The sequence below is a fragment of the Anolis carolinensis genome, chromosome 1 (assembly GCF_035594765.1).
Source record: "Anolis carolinensis isolate JA03-04 chromosome 1, rAnoCar3.1.pri, whole genome shotgun sequence".
Classification (NCBI taxonomy): domain Eukaryota; kingdom Metazoa; phylum Chordata; class Lepidosauria; order Squamata; family Dactyloidae; genus Anolis; species Anolis carolinensis.
Window position 1 is genome coordinate 199,281,430 of NC_085841.1, and position 21,070 is coordinate 199,302,499.

The following is a 21,070-nucleotide window of genomic DNA, read 5'->3' on the forward strand; positions in this document are numbered from 1 at the left end:
CTCTCACAGTGAGGAAGTTCTTCCTGATGTTCAGGTGGAATCTCCTTTCCTGTAGTTTGAAGCCATTGTTCCGTGTCCTAGTCTGCAGGGCAGCAGAAAACAAGCTTGCTCCCTCCTCCCTATGACTTCCCTTCACGTATTTGTACATGGCTATCATGTCTCCTCTCAGCCTTGTCTTCTGCAGGCGAAACATGCCCAGTTCTTTAAGCCGCTCCTCATAGGGCTTGTTCTGGGCATGGCCCCATGTAAGCCGCCCCAAGTCCCCGTTGGGGAGATGGTGGCAGGGTATAAATAAAGATTATTATTATTATTATTATTATTATTATTATTATTTATTCTCCAGACCCTTAATCATTTTAGTTGCCCTCCTCTGGATGCTTTCCAGCTTGTCAACATCTCTCTTCAATTGTGGTGCCCAGAACTGGACACAGTATTCCAGGTGTGGTCTGGAATTATGCCTCTGCTTGCAATCTGTCTGTGCGATATTATTATTATTATTATTATTACAGTCGAGTCTCACTTATCCAACATAAACGGGCTGGCAGAATGTTGGATAAGCGAATATGTTGGATAATAAGGAGGCCTTAGGAAAAACCTATTAAACATCAAATTAGGTTATGATTTTACAAATGAAGCACCAAAACATCATGTTAGACAACAAATTTGGCAGAAAAAGTAGTTCAATACGCAGTAATGCTATGTAGTAATTACTGTATTTATGAATTTAGCACCAAAATCTCATGATATATTGAACACATTGACTACAAAAATGCGTTGGATAATCCAGAACGTTGGATAAGCGAGCGTTGGATAAGTGAGACTCTACTGTATTATTATTATTATTATCTTTATTGAAAAACGATGGCAAACGATGTGTTCAATCAACTTTCCCCATGTTGTAATGATAGAACCAATGGGCAATGACATTGATAACGCAGGAACAAAAATTGTATTGTATTCTCTTCCTCCTGCAATTTTGTGCTCTTTCCCCTTGCCAGCAGTGGCGCGGCTGGGCCTGCAGGTGGCGCCGGAGAGCCACTAGGGCGGCTGACTCAAGAGAGCGGGCGGGTGAGCGAGGGAGAGGTGCACACTAGAGAAGGCGCTTGCAGCTGAAATGCTCGGAGGTGGCTGGGCTCTCCTCCTCCTCCTCTCCCTCTCCGCCGGCGATTTCCGTGCCCTATGGGTGCATTAAAGCCTGGGTGCATGGAAGCGACCCCCCGGCGCCCTCCGAAAGATGCGTGTCCTTGCCTCCCGGGGAGCCAGGAGGGTTGGAGCTGTGGCCACTGCCTGCAGGAGACGAGTGAGTAGCAAGCAAGCAACGGGAAGGGCGCCCTGCCCTCCAAAGCCCGGGTCTGTAGCCCTTCGCCCTCCTTTTCGGGGAGGGGAGTCCTCCCTTACTTGAAAACCTTGCAATGGGGGCGGCATAGGAGTCCAAGCCTCCACCCCAGAACCCTCCTCCCTTGGCCAGGTTTGCCTCCAGCAGGCTGGAGCTGGAGAGCCAGCTGGAGGCTCTGGGGGAGAAGAGGCGGCGGAAGGGCAAGAAGAAGACTAGGAGCAAGGCAAGGCGGAGGAAGGAGAGGAAAATGTCTTGTCGAAGGGTTGCTGAGTTGTCCGGGCTGTATGGCCATATTCCAGAAGCATTCTCTCCTGACGTTTCGCCAGCATCTATGGCAGGCATCCATAGTTTGTTAGATCTGTTGGAAACTAGGCAAGGGGGTTTTTAGGTCCAGGGTGGGAGAAAGAACTTTCATCTGTTTGAGGCAAGTGTGAATGTTACAATTGGCCACCTTGACTAGCATTGAATAGCTTGCCAGCTTCAAGGTCTGTCTACTTATTGCCTAAGGCAGTGGTTCTCCACCTGGAGTCCACAGATGGTTTTGGCCTACAACTTCCAGAAATCCCAGCCAGTTTACCAGCAGTTCAGATTTCTGAGAGTTGAAGTCCAAAAACATCTGGGGACCCCAGATTGAAAACCACTGTCCTAGGAGAATCTAAAACTCTAAAACTTCTATACTACCATATAATCCAGATTATCAAAGCAGATAGTCCACATTATCTGCTTTGAACTGGAGTATATGAGTCTACCATATATAGTAGAATCTCACTTATCTAACATAAACGGGCCGGCAGAACGTTGGATAAGCGAATATGTTGGATAATAAGGAGGGATTAAGGAAAAGCCTATTAAACATCAAATTAGGTTATGATTTTACAAATTAAGCACCAAAACATCATGTTATATAACAAGTTTGACAGAAAAAGTCGTTCAATACGCATTAATGCTATGTAGTAATTACTGTATTTACGAATTTGGCACCAAAATATCACGATGTATTGAAAACATTGACTACAAAAATGTGTTGGATAATCCAGAGCGTTGGATAAGCGAGTGTTGGATAAGTGAGACTCCCTACTGTACTACACTGCTCTCAGGACAGTAAATAAAGAACACCACTCTGAAAACAGAGGAATTCCAGCCATGAATCAATCAGGGCCAGCTAACACCTCCCAACAAAGGATTCCCCCAGGCAATTAGCATTGAACAGCCTTGCAGCTTGAAAACCTGGCTGATTCCTGCCCGGGGGAAGCATTTGTTGCGAGGTGTTAGCTGGCCCTGATTAATTCATGTATGGAATTCCTCTGTTTTCTGAGGCCCCTTTCACACAGCTGAATAAAGTCCTACATTATCTGCTTTGAACTGGGATATATGGCAGTGTGGACTCGGATAACCCAGTTCAAAGCAGATATTGTGGGATTTTCAGCCTTGATATTCTGGGGTATATGGCTGTGTGGAAAGGCCCTGAGTTTTGTTCTTTATTTATTGTCCTGATTTTAGAATTTTTAAAATACTGGTAGCCAGAAGCATTCTTTCTGGATGAAAAAATTCGAAAATCAGGACAGTAAATCAATAAAAAAAAACAACACTCAAAAATGGGAATTCCAGACAGGAAGCAATCAGGGCCTGCTAATCACCTCCCAGTGGAGCCCCCGGTAGTGCAGTAGGTTAAACTGTTGAGCTGCTGAACTTACTGACTTAAAGGTCAGTGGTTAGAATCCAGGGAGCGGGTTTAGCTCCCGTTGTTAGCCCCAGCTTCTGCCAACCTAGCAGTTCAAAAACATGCAGATGTGAGTAGATACCACTCCGGTGGGAAGGTAACGACATTCCATGCAGTCATGCTGGCCACATAACCTTGGAGGCACCTACGGACAACGCCAGCTCTTCGGCTTAGAAATGGAGATGAGCACCAACCCCCAGAGTCAGACACGACTAGACTTAATGTCAGGGGAAAACCTTTACTTTTACCTAATCACCTCCCAAGAAAGGATTCCCCAGGTAGGAGGCGACCAGACCCTGAATCTGCAAGGCTATTCAATGGTAATCAAGGTGGCCATTCACACCTGCCCCAAGCAGACAAGAGTCCTTTTTCCCACCTGTACATTCCACAGACATATAGACCCCACTTGCCTAGTTTCCAACAGACCTCACAACCTCTGAGGATGCCTGCCATAGATGTGGGGGTAACGTCAGTAAAGAATGCTTCTGGAACATGGCCATACAGCCTGGAAAACTCACAGCAACACAGAAGAGAAGAAATCAGGCCAGGCAGAGAGAGCCTCCATCTCTGCTGGACCATCAATCCCAAAGCGCTCTCCTCCATCATAGGCCTTGGGGGCATCTATGTTCTGTGCATTTCAGGCTTTGCAGCGGCAGTTTCCCAGCCCATATTGCAAAACTCACATGGCTGGAAAATCCCAGCCTCTGTTTGAAAGCCTACAAGGGAAGAGCCTCCACCACACTCCAAGGCAGAGAGTTCCACTGTTCAATATAATAATAATAACTTTTTCATGTCAGGAGCGACTTGAGAAACTGCAAGTCACTTCTGATGTGTGAGAATTGACCATCAGCAAGGTGGAGGCGGCCAGTGTGTGTGGACACCGGGCAGGGAGCAGGGCAAGCCCTCCCAAAGCCAAGTTTTCCAGCCATCATAGGCCTTGGGGGCATCTATGTTCTGTGCATTTCAGGCTTTGCAGCGGCAGTTTCCCAGCCCATATTGCAAAACTCACATGGCTGGAAAACTTGGCTTTGGGAGGGCTTGCCCTGCTCCCTGCCCGGTGTCCACACACACTGGCCGCCTCCACCTTGTCTATGTCTTTAGGTAAAAGCAGAGTCCAGGAGAGGTTCAGATTTGGCTAATAGTCTACATCCCAGAAGGTTGGGAACCTCCTGGTTGGCATATAAAATCAAGAGTTGGAAGAGGCCCCATGGACCATCTCGTCCAATCCCATTCTGTCATCCAAGAAAAATAATCAAAGCACTTTGACAGATGGCCATCCAGCCTCTGTTTGAAAGCCTACAAGGGAAGAGCCTCCACCACACTCCAAGGCAGAGAGTTCCACTGTTCAATATAATAATAATAACTTTTTCATGTCAGGAGCGACTTGAGAAACTGCAAGTCACTTCTGATGTGTGAGAATTGACCATCAGCAAGGACATTGTCCAAGGAATGCCTGGATGTTTGATGTTTTACCATCCTGCAGGAGGCTTCTCTCATGTCCCTGCATGGGGAGCTAGAGCTGACAGATGGGAGTTCACCCCACTCCCGGATTCAAACTGCCGACCTTTTGGTCAGCAATCCAGCCGGCACAAGGGTTAACCCATTGCACCATCGGGGGCTCCCATAAATAATAATCATAATCATAATCATCATCTTTATTTATATGCTGTCCTATCTCCCCGAAGGGTCGCATGAACAGCTCTTATAGTCAGGAAGTTCTTCCGAATGTTCAGGTGGAAGCTCCTCTCCTGTAATGCTCATGTAAGGCACATCTGAACTGCAGAATGAATACAGTTTGACCCCGCTTTAACTGCTTTAACTGCCAGAGCTCTATGCTCTGAGATCATGGGAGTTGTGATTTGGTGAGGCAGCAGCCCTTTGGTGGAGATGGCTGAAGGCCTTGTAGAAATGTAATCAGCTGTGGCGGTTAAAGTGGTGTCAAACTGTGTTCATTCTGCAGTGTAGATATGTGGGTTTAATCTAATCCAAGAAGCATTACCATGTCTTGGATTTTTTGGAAATGATATGACAAGGGATTTGCTTGGCTGCTTAGCTTCTGCATAGAGTATGATAAAATAGTCAAACCTTTCTTTGGCTATGTCATATCCCAAACAGTCCTCTACTACTTTGAATTTAAATAGACATACTTGCTTGTTGGCCATCTGTCGGTGGTGCTTTGAATGTGGTTTTCCTGCTTCTTGGCAGGGGGTTGGACTGGATGCCCCACGAGGTCTCTAGGAGTCTACGAACGGGTATTAGACTGCATCCAGTATTCTTAAAATAATGCATATTTACAAAAATGGACTAGGATGTGGACATGTCATGTAATGGAGGGCAAACAATATACAGGTGTTGCCATGATTTCCACGCAGTCCTGAGTAATCTCTTTTTGAAAAAAATGTAATAAAAACCTGAAGCTTTCCATACACTATTCTACACTCCAAATCTGTGGAATATATTCCACTGAGAACCAAATTGAGCAAGGCACAACATCTTGTTGTCGAAGGCTTTCATGGCCAGAATCACTGGATTGCTGTGAGAATGACAATGTTCCAGAAGCATTCTCTCCTGATGTTTCACCCACATCTATGGCGGGCATCAGAGGTTGTGAGGTCTGTTGGAAACTAGGCAAGTGGGGTCTATATATCTGTGAAAGGTCCAGGGTGGGAGAGAGAACTCTTCCCTGAGCAAAGTGTGAATGTTGCAGTTCGCAACATTGATTAGCGTTGAATAGCCTGGCAGCTTCAAAGCTTGGCTGCCTCCTGCCTGGGGGAATTCTTTATTAGCTGGCCCTGATGCTAATCAAGGTGGCCAGTTGCAACATTCGCACTTGCCTCCAACAGACAAGAGTTCTTTTTCCCATTCTGGACATTCCACAGATATATAAATCCCACTTGCTTAGTTTCCAACAGACCTCACAACCTCTGAGGATGCCAGCCATAGACACACAACGTAAGGAGAGAATGCTTCTGGAACATGGCCATACAGCCCGGAAAACTCACAGCAACCCAAGGCACAACTTCATCTTCTATATCTGATGGATGCCTGTCAAACTTCTTGTAATGACTTTGGGGTTAGTTTTCCTTTCAAAGTGCCTCGGCAACTGCTTTGGTCACTCCAAATGTATCATCACTGGCTTTCTAGCTCCTTTGCAGGAAATGGGCTTATGGGTGGTGAACACAGGAGTGAATTAGAGCTTAATCGTCTTCTCTCTCAATGCTGCTACTTATCCCAGGTTAAAAATCTTCAGCCAAGGAAGCACTCCAGTTCACCTATGAGGGATTCAGGGAACAGGTTTCCTGTTCCTCTGTAAAGTTATAGAGAAGGTCACAGCAAAATGATCAGATGCCCACCATCTTGGTTATTTGCTAATCTGGAGAAAATATGGACCAGTACATTGGGGACTGTCAGACTTGATAGGCCCTGGGATAGTTTACCCCCTCATCCAAAAGCTTACAAGAACTATATTTGTTGCTTGCTTCCAAGCAAGGAGTTAAGACTGCTGCCCTGTATATAATTGTGTAAGAATCCCACTTTCATTTAATAGGAGCAATATCAAGGAAGTACAGGGTGTTTGAAAAAGAACTCCCTAGTTTCCATTTACAGCAGAGTCTCACTTACAAATTAAGCACCAAAACATCATGTTATACCACAAATTTGACAGAAAATGTAGTACAATACACAGTAATGCTATGTAGAAATTACTGTATTTACGAACTTGGCACCAAAATATCACGATGTATTGAAAACACTGACTACAAAAAGCGTTGGATAATCCAGAACGTTGGATAAGCGAGTGTTGGATAAGTGAGACTCCCTACTGTAAATTAAATTGAAACTAGGGAGTTCTTTTTCAAACACCCTGTATTGTAGGGACATATAGGCTATCAAGGATCATATTGAAATTCACCCAATGCAAGTTAGTATATATGGAGCCCCCGGTGGCACAGCAAATTAAACCACTGAGCTGCTGAACTTGCTGATGGAAAGGTTGGTGATTTGAATCCGGGGAGCGGGGTGAGCTCCCACTGTTAGCCTCAGCTTCTGCCAACCTAGCAGTTTGAAAACATGCAAATGTGAGTAGATCAATAGGTACTGTTCTGGCGGGAAGGTAACAGTGCTCTATGCAGTCATGCCGGCCATATGACCTTGGAGGTGTCTATGGACAACGCCGGCTCTTCAGTTTAGAAATGGAGATGAACACCAATCCTCAGAGTCGGACACGACTAGACTTAATGTCAGGGGAAAACCTTTACCTTTTAAGTTAGTATTTTTCTTGATACTTCAACACCTGTGCAGCAAGATATCTGTGTGGTGTTGTTGCATTAGATACAGTTCTGTAGAAAATGGAAATACCCACTGATGAAGAGCTTGAAAAGGTTACTTTTTGGCTTCTAGAGTCTGCAGCAGCATGGTTAACTGACTATACTAACAAGGAGACTTTTGGAGCTGTTGTCCAAAAAAGTGACTTTTCCATGCTCCAACGCAGCCAGAGTCTTAAATTTAATTACTTGGGGACCAAGTGTTTTAAATATAAATTTATATTTAAATATAAATATACATTTTCTTAACTTCCTCGCTGTGAGAGCTGTTCGGTACTGAAACTCCCTGCCCTGGCATAAAGAGGTTGCTGATGTAAGACTTGCTTTGTAAAGGCTGAATAGTGTTTGCTTTGCTCTGAAGCACCTATTCAAATTTCTTAGCTCTTGGTATCCAGTACTAGAGCAAAGAAAATGCAGTACTGCATAAGGAGAAACTAGAATACATGCAGTCCCCGAGTAACAAACATATAGTTAAGAACGGGGATGAGACAACAGGAAGTGAGATAAATCTTCCCATAGGAAGGGAAATCCACTCTTGGAAGAGTTATCATTAGGAAAAGGCGTCCCAACTGTGGCTTTCTCTCCAGCCTTGTTTCCACAACAAGCCACATTTTTCAAAATCCAGTGATTACAGGGACAAAAAGTGAAATGAAAGTGGCCTCTAGTTGACAGGTATTGTCTGTTTTCCTTTTCATTACTGCTGGCTGATTTCCCTATTTGTATGGAAACAGAAACAGGGTGGTAGATAATATGCTGAGTCTTGATTGTAGTGCAAGGTGTCTGCAGTTTGTCCATTCCATGCCTTTGAGCTGGTAAGTGTTGCCAGAGATGCTCCGAATGTATTGCCTGTGTAGTGAACTTTATGAAGGAAACGCTGGGAGGGAGGAAGCATTGGATAGGAGCATATGTGCCTGGTTACCAGGGAGATAGGAGATAATGTCAGGGAATAGATCCAATCTACTCCGAAACGGAAGATTTCTTCCTACACAAAGACACGCACTTGACTCACAAGTACTTCACTTAAAGTGATTGAATCCATTTATGATGTTGGTTGAACACTAAGGGTCTATATATTTTATATTCAACCGCATGTTTTGATCCAGTTATGAGTAGAATATATTCTAGTGCTTGCAAAAAAAAAAGTCCAGAAAGGCAGTGTTTTTCGACAGAACCAAAGTTAGTAGGATTTGAAGAATCCCACCAGGAAATAGTATCATTATACTTCGGAAGACCGTGTTGTACTTAACTTGAGGAAAGCTGATTTAAGAATTCTCTTATAATAAAATTGTGGTAAAGAGTGTATGATGTGCTCTTGGTTCCCACTGGGATTTGGTTTCAGGACCCCTCTGTAAATACCAAAATCTATGGAAGCGCAAGTCCCATTATATCCACTGATGTAATTAAATTGTGTCTTACTACACAACAACATCAATGGTTGCTTTTGGATTTATTTATTTATGTATATATTTTAAATCAAAAGTATTGCATAAATTAGTATAAAACTGATTAAAATAGAAGTAGCACAAGTGGCTAAATATCTTTTGACCAAAAACAAGCAACAGTGACCACATTGTCTGGATTAAAATATATACAGTAGAGTCTCGCTTATCCAACGTAAACGGGCCTGCAGAATGTTGGATAAGCGAATATGTTGGATAATAAGGAGAGATTAAGGAAAAGCCTATTAAACATTAAATTAGGTTATGATTTTACAAATTAAGCACCAAAACATCATGTTATACAACAAATTTGACAGAAAAAGTAGTTCAATACGCAGTAATGCTATGTAGTAATTACTGTATTTACGAATTTATCACCAAAATATCACGATGTATTGAAAACATTGACTACAAAAATGCGTTGGATAATCCAGAACGTTGGATAAGTGAGACTCTACTGTGTGTGTGTGTGTGTGTGTATGTGTATGTGTGTGTATATTTATATATTGGGTGCAGAGGGCCAACTGTAGTGACTTGTTAGGCAGATTGAACACTTGAATTTACAGCCATCAAATCTCAAAGAAGCAGTGAAGTTGGATCTAACCAAAATCTAAAATATGATACTTTATACAAATATTGCCGAAACAATGTGTCAGTTAAGGGTATAGCTTTCCACAGTTGAATTTCCCAGAATTCTGGAACATTTTGGAAAGGAAATGAATATGGGAAACTGTTAACAAGTATCTGAACAAAAAGGGATTTTGTTAATTAAATTATAGAGCATATCTGCACTGATTAAAAAAGACTTTTGTTCTTGTTCTTTCTGATTTTATTTTAGAGCTGTGGTTCTTAACCTGGGTTTCCCAGATGTTATTGGCCTACAACTCCCAGAAATCCCAGCCAATTTAGTAGCTGTTAGGTTTTCTGGGGACCTCAGGTTGAGAACCACTGTTTTAGAGACCCATGCACATTTTGTTTATTCCAGTATATCTTCTGTCAACTCTTGATACAATTAGAAACTTTTTATATAAACTCAGTAGATAGGTTTATTTTAACCTAGAGTAAAACCAGAAAGAACGGGAACAATATTGGAAACTTTTCAATCATCCTGGGTGTACCCATAAACACATTTGGAAGATATTGGAGCTAGAGAAATGACTAGACTTACTAAAGTCTAGACTTGGCTGGATCTACACTGTGATATAAAATCCAGATTATCTGCTTTGAATTGGATTATATGGCAGTGTAGACTCATATAATCCAGTTCAAAGTAGATAATCTGGGTTATATGACAGTGTAGATCCAGCCTAAAATACATTAATCTAAGAACTCAGTTTGGGTGTCATAGCCTTTGTAGGTAGAGATTTCCTGAGCCTGGAAAAAGCAGGGTCTTCCTTCACTTCACATCCTAGGACTATCTCAGGTGCAAGATGTAAGTGGATTGGCTGGGAATCATAGATGACAGCAGTGCTATGAAACTGAATGGAAATGTTATCAAGCACCTGCTCACATCTGATTGTTTTAAAAATAAAAATTACCAGGAATGATGGAACTGATGAAATGCAAGCTGAAAAGGATAGTCAGATCTCTCCAAAACATTTGGAGAAGTTCTTTAAAATTACAATAACTAATGAGTTAAAAAATGTTTCACAATCATAGGTACCAACAATTTCAAGGGGTTGCCAGTTTTGATAAGAAGCAACTTTTAAGGAAATCATATGAGATGGAAATCTTCCTTTTTGGAATGAAATACAGGGGAGATCAGTGTCAACAACCAAGGCAACTTGGGCTGGCAAAATAGAAGCAAAATGATTTAAGGAGTATGTGGCTAGAAATGTTTATATCAACAATAAAAATATTTCCAAAATACATCAAAATCCCATCCCTTCTCCTACAAGGAATCCTATGTAGTTATACTCTTAGAATTATTTGGGTGAAACAATAACTGTCCTAAGGACAGAGGATATTCAATAGACTTGGTGTGCTTCCACAAAATGTATTTTCTGGGCGGAGGCTGAGTAGTTGTCTGTATAATCCACGCATTGACAGCACACTATTATGTAATCTGTATTTTCTGTACATGTGTTCATTCACACATGTTGAGAATTAGCATGTCATTGAATGTACCCATAAGCCTGTAAATAACACTGGAAAATTGGTATTTTCTTTCCTTTACAATTTTTTTGTGTACCAATTGGAAGGAAATCCTCAGAACTTTTATGTGCACTTTACCTAGTCTATTATCATAACCTTGCTGCTTTAATTCCATGTTCTATTAAGCGTGTTTTTTAGTTTTATAGGTTAATGTTTAAACTTTATAATTTATGTATGTTTTTGTTTATTGATGCACTGTATATTGTTATTGCTTTTATCTGGTATTATCTGTAAGTCGCCCCGAGTCCCCTTCGGGGGAGATGGAGGCAGGGTATAAATAAAATTATTATTATTATTATTAGTATTAGTATTAGTATTATATGCAGTAACACAAGAGGCATCACAAACACCTACAAATTTGTGTAATTTAAAGAGGGAAAAACCCTGAAATGAAGAGTGGAGTCAAATTCAGATAAATAAACTTAGGAATTGATTGGAATTTTTTAGAATGAGTGCTCTGATCATAGTATTTTCAGTTTCACAATACTTGCTAGGAATCACGAATAATCTTGGAAAAAGTGGTGGATATGCCATGCAGAGGTCCTCAAGAAGTATCTGGCAGCAGCAAGAGAAAGGTTTATACATAATTAGGCTGTGAATTCTAGAGAACCATGGATTGTAGTGTAGACTGCATCTCTGGGGTTGGACTATGTCTCTGCAGATCAGGATTCAAATCCCAAGTCATCAGCACATGTAATAGGACTTATTCTGTTCATAAATGGCACTCCTGTGTTCAATAAATATAACAATTATTCTATTATATGCTGTTTTCATGATTTGAAAACAAAATGGCCAATGTATTTATTAGCATGTGAAATATACAATGATACCTTGACTTATGAGTGACCAGACATACAAATATTTTGTGATATGAGCCATCGCTCAGTCTGTTTTTCACATTGAAGTGTGAGCTGCAATCCGAGTTACAAGCTGCACGCCTGGTGCCTGGCGAAAGAGGAGACCCTACCTCTTGCGCTAGCACCACTCCAAGCCTCGTGAGAGGACCAACTTTCAGGGGCCTCTTCCACCTGCTCGCTACCTTCAGTGGGGTGGTGAATGAAGAAGAGCCACCCCAAGCGCCACAGGGCCTCCGCCAAGCGCAGCAGGGACGCCTCCAACTCAACTTCTCACAGGTAGTATTGCCGACGAGGCCTCTGATAAGGAGGGACAGGATTTTACGATAATTCATTCTGTGACCGAGCTTTTAAAGGGGAAAATTGTGTTGTTGTTTTTTTTTGGGGGGGGGGGGGAGCTGTCTTCCCAATTCCTGTTGCCCCCACTGTTGGGACACAGAGGAGGGGGTCCTTTGCCAACCTCTGTTTTATCAAGATTTAGCTTGAATATATTGACCCTCAATTGGTTCCATTATGGTATCCAGACCCTCGTCCAACATCTGCACAGCCTTAGCCAGTTCCAGTTGCAAGGAGAAGTAGAAGTAGGTGCCATCAGTGTATTTCAGTTTACTGATTCCACTCCACCCCTAAATCCAAAATGACATCCAGTAGCTTCATATGTGGGAGCCCCGGTGGCGAAGTGTATTAAAGCACCGAGCTGCTGAACTTGCAGACCGAAAGGTCGCAGGTTCAAATCCCGGGAGCGGAGTGAGCGCCCGCTGTTGCTCCAGCTTCTGCCAACCTAACAGTTCGAAAACATGCCAATGTGAGTAGATCAATAGGTACTGCTCCGGCAGGAAGGTAACGGCGCTCCATGCAGTCATGCCGGCCACATGACCTTGGAGGCGTCTACGGACAAGGCCGGCTCTTCGGCTTAAAAATGGGGATGAGCACCAACCCCCAGAGTCAGACATGACTGGACTTAACGTCAGGGGAAACCTTTACCTTTACTTTAGCTTCATATGAGAGCCAACATGGCATAGTGGTTTGAGTGCTGGACGATGGCTCAGGAGACCAGGGTTTGATTCACTGTTCATCAGTGGAAACCCACTGGGTGTCTCAACTCCAGGAAACCCTATGGCTAGCACCTTAGAGTTACTGTAAATCGGAAACAACTTGAAGGCACACAATAACAACAGTGATACCAGTAAATAGCTTCATATTGATGTTGAACAGAAGATGGGGCCCTGTAGCACCTCATAGCTCAGGGACTGCAGAGCTGAATCTCGAAACCCTTATTTCTGTTCTCAGGTAGGGTGCTAGCCCTATAGATGGGAGTGGAAACCCTATGACACAGTACCTACCACTCCCATCTGATAGAGCTGGCCCTGTAAGATGCCATGGTAATTGGTATCAAAGCTGCTGATCCAAAAGAATCAACGGGATAGCACTTCTCCTGACTTTTATAGAATCATAGAATAGTAGAGTTGGAAGAGACCTCATGGGCCATCCAGTACAACCCCCTGCCAAGAAGCAGGAAATCGCATTCAAAGCACCTCCGACAGATGGCCATCCAGCCTCTGCTTAAAAGCCTCCAAAGAAGGAGCCTCCACCAAGAAGGGCAGAGAGTTCCACTGTCGAACAGCTCTCACAGTCAGGAATTTCTTCCTGATGTTCAGGTGGAATCTCCTTTCCTGTAGTTTAAAGCCATTGTTCCGTGTCCTAGTCTGCAGGGCATCAGAAAACAAGCTTGCTCCTTCCTCCCTATGACTTCCCTTCACGTATTTGTACATGGCTATCATGTCTCCTCTCAGCCTTCTCTTCTGCAGGCTAAACATGCCCAGCTCTTTAAGCCGCTCATCATAGGGCTTGTTCTCCAGACCCTTAATCATTTTAGTCGCCCTCCTCTGGACGCTTTCCAGCTTGTCAACATCTCCCTTCAACTGCAGTGCCCAAAATTGGACACAGTATTCCAGGTGTGGTCTGACCAAGGCAGAATAGAGGGGGAGCATGACTTCCCTGGATCTAGACGCTATACCCCTATTGATGCAGGCCAAAATCCTGTTGGCTTTTTTAGCTGCTGCATCACATTGTTGGCTCATGTTTAACTTGTTGTCCACGACGACTCCAAGGTCTTTTTCGCACACACTGCTGTCAAGCCAGGCGTCCCCCATTCTGTATCTCTGATTTCCATTTTTTCTGCCGAAGTGAAGTATCTTGCATTTGTCCCTGTTGAACTTCATTTTGTTAGTTTCGGCCCATCTCTCTAGTCTGTCAAGATCGTTTTGAATTCTGCTCCTGTCTTCTGGAGTGTTAGCTATCCCTCCCAGTTTGGTGTCGTCTGCAAACTTGATGATCGTGCCTTCTAACCCTTCGTCTAAGTCATTAATAAAGATGTTGAACAGAACCGGGCCCAGGACGGAGCCCTGCGGCACTCCACTTGTCACTTCTTTCCATGATGAAGACGACGCATTGGTGAGCACCCTTTGGGTTTGTTTGCTTAGCCAATTACAGATCCACCTAACCGTAGTTTTGTCTAGCCCACATTTTACTAGTTTGTTTGCCAGAAGGTCGTGGGGAACTTTGTCGAAGGCCTTACTGAAATCCAGGTACGCTACATCCACAGCATTCCCTGTATCAACCCAACTCGTAACTCTATCGAAAAAAGAGATCAGATTAGTCTGGCATGACTTGTTTTTGGTAAATCCGTGTTGACTATTAGCAATGACCGCATTTGTTTCTAAGTGTTCGCAGACCACTTCCTTAATGATCTTTTCCAGAATCTTGCCTGGTATCGATGTGAGGCTGACCGGACGGTAATTGTTTGGGTCGTTCTTTTTTCCCTTCTTGAAGATAGGGACCACATTTGCCCTCCTCCAATCTTCCGGGACTTCTCCCGTTCTCCAAGAACTCTCGAAGATAATTGCCAGTGGTTCTGAAATAACTTCCGCTAGTTCCTTCAATACTCTTGGATGTAGCTGATCTGGCTCTGGGGACTTGAATTCGTTTAGAGCAGCCAGGTGTTCCTGGACAACTTGTTTCCCTATTTGGGGTTGGATTTCCCCCAATCCTTCGTCCATTCCATGTTGCTGAGGTTGAAGATGGCTTTCTTTTTGTGAAAAGACCGAGGCAAAGAAGGCATTAAGTAGTTCTGCCTTTTCCCTGTCCCTTGTCACCATCACCCCATCTTCTCCTTGCAATGGCCCTATCGCCTCCTTTTTCTTCCTTTTTCTACCAACGTAAGCAAAAAAGCCTTTTTTGTTGTTTTTTATGTCCCTGGCAAGCCTGAGCTCATTTTGCGCTTTAGCCTTGCGAACCTTTTCCCTACAGGTGTTGGCTATACATTTGAATTCTTCTTTGGTGATTTCTCCCCTTTTCCACATCTTGTGCATGTCTCTTTTGAGTCTTAGCTCAGTTAGAAGTTCTTTGGACATCCATTCTGGCTTCTTTGCACTTGTCTTATTTTTCTTCTTTGTTGGCACTGTTTGCATTTGCGCCTTTTACCCAGAGTATGTTATCACTCAGATGAACTATGACAATTTTAGTGCTTTGATAGGAGCAAGATGACAGTGTAGTGTGTCAAATTAACATGTTGCTGAATTTTAATTTGTAATGCACCTGTATTCCTGGTTTGGGGGGAAAGACATAGTTTAAGATGACGATAATGATAATAAGCGAAGTTCTTCTGGTCTTACTGGTGCCTTCTCGTGGCATCTGGTTGGCTATTATAAGAAACAGAATACTGAGCCAAATAGATTTTTAGGCTGTGCAGAAATTCTGCCATCATACAATTATGAGTATGCAGTCACTTGGGAACATGTTTGGGAAAATTAGTTTTTGATCACAACTCCCATAATCATACCAATCCTACTTGCTGAGCAACCTTGGGCATTGTAGTCCCAAGGGCCCGGGCTGTGGCGCAGGCGGGAGAACAAGCCAGCTGCAATTAACTGCAATGAATCACTCTGACCAGGAGGTCATGAGTTCGAAGCCGCTCGGAGCCTATGTTTGTTTGTCTTTGTTCTATGTTAAAAGGCATTGAATGTTTGCCTATATGTGTAATGTGATCCGCCCTGAGTCCCCTTCCGAGAAGGGCGGAATATAAGTGCTGTAAATAAATAAATAAATAAATAAATAGTCTAAAAAAGTAACTTTTTAATGATCTGACAATATCAGGGTTTTCAAAAGAGTCCTTGTAGACCATACAGATTAAAGATAAACCAATAATAACATAATTGGAATGTAGTAATGTAGTTATTAACTTACCGTATATACTTGAGTATAAACTAAATTTTTCAGCCCTTTTTAGGGCTGAAAAAGCCCCCCTCAGCTTATACTCGAGTGAGGGTCCTGACTGGCTTATACTGTATTAGCGTTGGCTTATATTCAAGTATATAGGTAATCAGAGTTGGACAGTCTTAAAGTCTTACTTTTATCTTAAATTAGTTTTATGTAAATATTCAAAAACATTTAGCCTACTGATGCCTCCATTAAAGCAATCTTTATTTTTATTTTTGAAATTTACCAGTAGCTGCTGCACTTCCCACCCTCGTCTTATACCCATCTTATACATGGCTCTTTTTTAAAGTACAGAAGGACAGTGCAACCTAAAATAATTGGACAAAATAGAGTAGATAGCTAATTGTATATATACACTCATTGATAAAAACATACAGAAGGGTCTACAATACTGTGGTTACCTGATATCTGCATTGTTTGGGATGAACTTCGTTGAAATGAAATATGTCCGTAAAGTCATTGTGACGAACTCGTATATTGTTACATCCTGTTGTACCTACTACAAATTAGCTGCAACACCAATTCAGTTTACATTTTATTTATTTAGTATTTATTTACAGTATTTATATTCCACCCTTCTCACCCCGAAGGGGACTCAGGGCAGATCACAGAATATACATACGCTCCAAACATTCAATGCTGTTTATACACTGACAAGACAGATATAGAAAGAGGTATATATAGGCTTTTCCCATCTTCGGCATCTTGGAGGCTTGTGCTCGGTTCTGCCACAAGGGGTGCTGTCACTCCATCTCACTGCCGAAGAGCTTTATTTGTAAACTTCCTCCTTGGTCAAATACCGGCATTTTTCTAGCATTTCCTTGTGGGTGCCTTAAAATACCTTCCTGCTTTTAAGCGGTACCTGTTTATCTACTCACATTTTGCTTTTGAACCACTAGGTAGGCAGAAGCTGGGTTAAAGGCCAAGAGCTCACCCTGATCCAGGCTTTGAACTGCTAACCTTTTGATTGACAAGATTTTCTGCAGCTGGTGGTTTAACCTGCTGTGCTAAAGCCTGACCCTTTACTATCAGTATAGGCCAGTGGTTCTCAACCTGTGGGTCCACAGATGTCTTGGCCTATAGCTCCCAGAAATCCCAGCCAGTTTACCAGCTGTTAGGATTTCTGGGAGTTGAAGGCCAAAAACATCTGGGGAACTCAGATTGAGAACCACTGGTATAGGTGGTTATGGCTGGTGATGAAATGGAGGTGGTACATTTTGCATACTTTATATATATGCATTAAAATCAAAATGCAATACCTTCACACACACAGCATCAAAAGATTCTGAAGGACTGAACCCTGTGAGAGAGGATTTCTACTGGGTTTGTTCCTGAGTGACCACTGATTTCATGTTAGAAAATAGAGAAAAAACATCCTAACAAAGTTATAAGAAAGCATTTTTTTCCCACAATCCAAGCTAACCTTATAAATCAGTGGTCTCCGAGATGTACTGTGGCTGAAGCTATTCAGGAAAAGGTGGCAATGGCATTTCTACTTTAACCCTTGTTTTGAAATATAACAGCAGTTATATGTTTGTACAACAAAAGAGGAAGTACAGGAGTACTTTTCCAGTATACAATGCTAGCATTGTAAGTGAAAATTCTTATGTCAGTTATACAAATAGGAATTAACTATTAATTACAGTAGTCATACTTATTTGCTTTGGTTGTTTAGCCCTCAGATAGATCTTTTTCTGGAAACTCATCATTCTCTACAGTTCCTAATATGCCTGTGGAAGGAAGGTTTCTTTTGTGTATAGCAAAACAGAAAGAAAATATCTTCTTTTTGAGAGAGAGAGAGAAAACCGAATGGATGACACCATTCTTCAGTTCCTAATCATAACTATTTGGGAGCAATTCTCACTCAACCAGATTGAATTTGCAAACTCGAAAATACAAGATCTGTATTTTTAAGCCATAGGATCAACCACCAAAATACTCCTTGATGCTCTGATCTCTACTTGATCTCCTTTCTGTGCACATTTTTCTATTGAGAATATCGCTTATCCAACGTTCTGTATCATCCAACACAGTCTGCCTCCCATCTTGATCCACAGCTGTTTCTCTAGGCAGCAATGCGCAGCGGGCCAACACACCCAACAACACAAGTTCAGCCACACTCCCAAACAAGTGGCAGACTTGTTGTAAAACATGATGTTTTGGTGCTTAAATTGTAAAATCATAACGTAATTTGACGTTTAATAGGCTTTTCCTTAATCCCTCCTTATTATTCAACATTTTCGCTTATCCAATGTTCTGCTGGCCCGTTTACACTGGATAAGTGAGATGCTACTGTAATTAAATTAAGTTCCAGGAAGTAAATTTCACTGAACTTGGTGTTAGAATTTTCTCATTGATAGATTTATGTTAGGGAAAACTACCCAAAAACAGCAGAGCATCCAAAATATGCAAAAACAGGATACTTACTGATGAGCATTCAGCTCACAGCAAGCAGAATGTGAAGTGCCATGTGGCTGTAAAGAATTTAGAGCTTAGGAGGTGAACATGCAGACTTCCGTCTTTAAAATCACAAAGGTTTATTTACAAAAATTAATGATTACATTTCTTAATAGTAAAGAACTACGTCATCTCTTCTGACACACAAGTAGAGAGAGATCTCAATACATACAGCACACACCAAGATGTAAAAGTAGAAAGTCAAAGAAAAAGTCATGTACCTCCATTCTATATAACCAGTCAGAATGAGAGTAGAAACAGGAGACAAGAAATAGATACATTCCAACTGTCCTTCAGGAGACGGGGGTAGGGATTCTATAGCCAATTCTAAACTAACTCCTCATTGAGGACTGCAGACTTGGGTAGTGTGAACTCCAACACTTGGTGGGATTCATTTCTGAGTAATCATGGACAAGTCTTGGCTCTAAGAACTATTGAAACCAAGGGAAATTGGTGAGTAGAGCTGTTACTAATTTGACACTACCATACTTAAATGAGATCAAATCTTTGTTCATCACACAGGAACCTATCTTTGTGTCTCATGTTCTGTGGATCATTAGGAGAAATATACTTAAAGCAAAATACTAATTGGTAAGTGGCCTCTATGAACCTGTAAGGAAAAAAAGTTGGGGCTAGGTTTCCCTTTTCTAAAGAGATACTTGGCACATCTAGTGGTCGCCTTTGGACGGGGAGCTCTGGCAGAGGCAAGATTTGGTAAAGCCTAATGAGGGAAATGTTGCATGCCTCACTAGTCAATTAGGGCTGAGCATACTTAATTTAGTAACATGAATACGGTGAGACGAAGAGAAATCTGTGGAGTACAGAATGCAGAACACAGCAGCTTGACCAGAATGCTGAAATTATTGGTTTTTGGAGCCTTGGGTTTTTTTGGGTTTTTTTGTTTTGTTTTTTTAGATTTAAAGTTTCCGGTCACATGGTTCTTGGTTCAGAAATTCAAAACCATTATTACATTATAACCTGCAAAAAAAACACCCACAACAATATGTTACATACAGTTATACCCCCATATCCAGGGGGAATACATTTCCAGCCAAACTGTGGATACGTTAAATTGTAGATATAACAAAAAGCCATTGAATTATCTCACTTCTGGCCCAGCATACCATCAAACTGCCTGGAGGACATAGAAAATTCTTACTGAGTGATTTGTGAGAAGAATAAAGTTTACTGACTGCAAGCGGACAAGGAGTCAGCAACCACTCCGTTTATCTGTGTGATTTAGGGAAGTAGAAACATATCAGAAGCTGTTTCCTATCTTCAGATAGTTTGATGGACAGTTCTTGGTGCAGTTCTATCCAATATTTTTGCTACCTGCTTAACTGGCCTTTGAATCTATTCGAAGGCCAGTTAAGCAGGTAGCAAAAATATTGAGATGACCTACTGAGATGACCTATTGAGTGGAGGTCTTTATTTAGACCAAAGCTGCATGTGGGAAGTATTGATATCTACAAAATTTGTATTTATGCATACCTTAGGACTGCATATTCTGATAGCAGAAGTACTAAATTTACTTAAAAAAAACACAGAATAGCATTTTGGTGATTTGAATTCTTCAGGCGGTTGCCTCCTTACAGATCATGTTTATCTCAAAACAGTTACCATAGGTTATTTTTATTGGAAATAACCACACCCAGTCTCTGGGCACACATTCTTTTGGAAATAAATGGCAATCATGACCTTGTTGAAAAGGAAAATGTGTGGCAAATGTGAATTTCCATGAACATGTGGACACCACCTTTTGAAAATCACTAGTCAAGAAAAGCATGACCTTGTGAGAAGTCAACTTTTGAATAAATGATATTCATAAGCATTCATGTAATGGCGCACAGGTAACTCAGCTGTTAAATTGAAGAGCCATGTCTTTGAACATAGAACAATTCAACTGTCTTACATTGCAATATTTAAATCTCTGATGCTTAAACTCATTGCATGAAACCATGGGTCCATTGAGGTTTACATGGTGACCTTCTGACACTATTTCTAAATGGATTTGTGGGGCTTACCAATTTCCTCTGCATTGTTTACCAGAAAGAGAACCTGTGGTCCTCTTGCTTTGGTTGGACTCCAAGTCACATTATGCCTAAAACTAGCATGCTTTTCCTCTAGCCATCTTATAGGAATGGCCTATCCGTTTGAATGACCATATAATACTCCTGAATGGAAACTAGCAGACAGTTTTCTACAAAAAACAGGTGTGCCTTGCCAAAAGCGTTGCCTTTGACAAGCTACATCACGCAAATCTCTTCCAACATTTTGGGGGGAAAGGATAGTTATCACAAGATCTTTCCAAATGCACCTTTTATAGGTATCATCAGTCTTTTTCAATGGCCGTAGGAATTCATGGGATCAAAACCAACCCTACCGTAGTTTCCTGGGGTAAACAACAAAAATCCTGATACTGTTCAGAAGCTAAGGAACCCAAGATTTTCCATTCTTTCCAAACCTCTCCCGCTTATTTTTCTACAGCTAAAATTCCTTTCTCATTTGCC

The 21,070-nt window shown here is 41.9% G+C and overlaps 1 protein-coding gene across 5 annotated transcripts in view; it reads left to right on the plus strand.

The window, feature by feature from the left end:
• Positions 1-21,070, plus strand: part of c1h2orf88 (chromosome 1 C2orf88 homolog) — a 42,156-nt gene that overhangs the window by 13,485 nt on the left and 7,601 nt on the right. Inside the window, exon 3 of one of the 5 annotated variants that reach the window (XR_010001024.1) lies at positions 19,083-19,101. The exons of 2 other annotated variants lie outside the window; for them this stretch is intronic. The gene's annotated coding sequence lies outside the window, so the exon portion shown is untranslated. Of the gene's footprint in view, positions 1-1,053; positions 1,301-8,030; positions 8,051-19,082; positions 19,102-21,070 lie in introns of those variants that run through there. 2 more of the 5 variants (XM_008104779.3, XM_062963753.1) reach the window with 2 other exon arrangements.